The sequence below is a fragment of the Dipodomys spectabilis genome, unplaced genomic scaffold, assembly GCF_019054845.1.
Source record: "Dipodomys spectabilis isolate Male_0828 unplaced genomic scaffold, ASM1905484v1 ptg000079l, whole genome shotgun sequence".
Classification (NCBI taxonomy): Eukaryota; Metazoa; Chordata; class Mammalia; order Rodentia; family Heteromyidae; genus Dipodomys; species Dipodomys spectabilis.
In genome coordinates, this window is record NW_024870756.1 from 1,635,439 (window position 1) to 1,638,163 (window position 2,725).

Consider the following 2,725-nt stretch of genomic DNA (forward strand, 5'->3'; position numbering starts at 1 on the left):
CTTAATTGGAAAATAACTGAGGCTAAGGAGTAGAGTACCTGTGGAGTAAATTTTGAGGTCTTGGGTTCTTCTGTTTAGACAGATACAGACAGGTAGAATGAATTCTGGTTATAAAATAGAGTGTCAAACATTTTAGAATTTACACCTTTTTTATTTGGGGGGGATGTCCTGTCTACCAATCAGTGTTCATACCTATGTAATGCCTCTGGGGCATTAGGAATTGAAAGGTCTTGAAGAAAGAACTGAAACCCTGTACTTGTTTTGTTTTCACTTACTGTTTGCTTCCAGTAGATGGCACCAAATACTCTGAAGTCCTTCACAGTACTGATGCCTAGCTGCTGGTAGTGGCTAAATGATCTTTCTACCAGGAGGAAACAAAAACAGTACATTCTACAGTCTTAGCCTCTGTTTATATAACTTAATGTCTTCCCTTGGAGTTTAAGATAAGATAGACTTGTGTTTTTTATTTGCATCTCTGACTCAGATTTCAGCATCCCTCCCCACTTTTTGCTTAAAGTGTGATTTTCAATCAGGGTAATTCTAGAAGCATGGGTCATGAGAATTGTAAGGAAAGGAGAAAAAGAATAAAGGGATATGATATGCTAAAGGTTCATAAGGAGGGCTTGGAGGTATGCCTCAAGTGGTAGAACATTTTGAGTTCAAATGTCACTTCTACCCAACATTTGCTTTGCAAATGTTCACAATACAATTTAAGAAAAATTGTTATAATGAAACAAAGTACTTGTAGTAATATCAGATGGGTACTTGCATAGGATTGCATGCATTTCATTGACTTTCATATTTATTTTACAAATAACCTGAAGTAAAAAATACTGTGAAACTGTTCACCCCCCATTCTCATTTCTAATTTCTTCTGTGCATTCATGAAATATTTTGCCTTGAGCATGTGAGTTTAGAGTTCTACTATAGCATTAGCTTTTAGATACAATTTATCATTAATGTGTTTTCTACATGTCAGAGTGGTTTACTACATGTTTTACTTGGTTCAGTTTATTTAATCTTAATGGATCTGTGAGCTATTCAGACAGCTACTTTAAAATTTTCCCACCATAATTACACATACCATTTTTTTTTCACCCTGTGGTTCTGGAGATTTTGTCTTTACCTAGGGCTAGAGTGTCAGTGTTTTATGTCTCTCTCTGGAAATCTGTTTATCTGCCATGTCTTTGGTACAACTACCAGCTAGAGGTTAGTAGTCTGCTTAGTAGAGTGGGATAGGTTTAAGTTCAATTCCCATTTCTCCATTCCATATGAATGGGGAAGGAAACTCATTTAGCCTCTGAGTCTGATACTGCTTTTACAAAATGTAGATCATTAACATGCCCTGGCCTACCTCATAGGTTTACATGGGCAATTAGAAATAATGTAGGTAGGTAGTGGAACTGTGCCTCAGTTTTGAGGGAAAAAGAAACCAGTGCCCAGGCCCTGAGTCCAATATACTGACACAATAAATAATAAAAAAAAAATAGTGGGTAAATTATTTGCAATAGAGAGAGCCATTACAATCATATTGGCAGCTGTAATAAGTTTTATTACATGTTCATGCCTTGCTAGATGCAATTTTGGGAACTTGGCTCATCAGTAGCTCTTTCTACTTTTTAAAGCTCACAAGAGCTTTCATTTGAAACAATCTTGATAGTTTGAGGGGTTACATAGGTCAGTTTTTTGGTACCATCTCCCCACAGGCAGATAACATTGTCCACTATTGTGAAAAGGGAGCATTCTGAATGTTTTCATCTAAAATGAAAATGAAAATCCCTAAAAGATGCCAGCTAAAGAATCTTGGGGTTCAATAGGTTTAAGAATTTTTTTTAAGCCCTCTCACATGATTGTACTTAGTTCTTACTACCACCTGGGGAGGGGGCAGGGAACTGGGAGCGCCTTTGGAGAGGAATTCAACGTTGCATACTGTAACCCCATTCCTGCACTTTTTGAATCAGAGAAAACACTGGGCAGATGCATTTAAGACCCGCCCTGCTTCTCCTTTCCTGCCCCCCAGCCACGTGGCGCTTGTCGGAGTCTGGCCACTGGCCACTTCGCAGGCTCGGCTCCCTGATCTGGAGGAAGCTTGGCTGGGCATTAGACCAAGGCAAGGCTTCTGCCCCAAGCAGACGGTGCAAGGGGTCAACCATCCATCCATTCAAGGGGTGCCTGGCGAGTACCTAAAGTTTTCCCTGGAGACAGGTCTGGCAACAGGTCCGAAGCAAGGCCAGATGAAGCCTAGCTCCGTGACAGCCAGTGGATCTGCGCTGCCCAGCCAGTGCTGGACATGGGAAGGAGAAGCCGGGCTGCAGACCACTAGTCACTCCGGGGTCCCGGGGCCTAAAGGAAGGTGACATCATCGTAGCTGACAGCGTAGTTTCCAAAGGCTTCACCAATAGGACGCGGGCGAAGTGGCTTGCCTTCTACGGCTCTTGGCCAATGTTAACAAAGCAAAAGGGGGCCCGGTTTTCGGTATAGAACCAATAGAAAACGGAAGAAGCACGAGGCGGAGTTGCCAATTGTGTCACCAATTGGGGAGAGAGGGTGGAGCCCGGGCCTTGTCAAGTGTGGCCAACCAGGGAGAGGAGCGGACTTTGGGGGTGGAGCCGTGGAGCCCCCGCCCAATCGCACAAGGGTGGGGGCGGGGCATCTCCGGGGGTGCCCAATGAGGGACGCTGCCAGAGCAGGCCTGTCAAGAGAAGGGGCTGGGGGCGGGGGGACG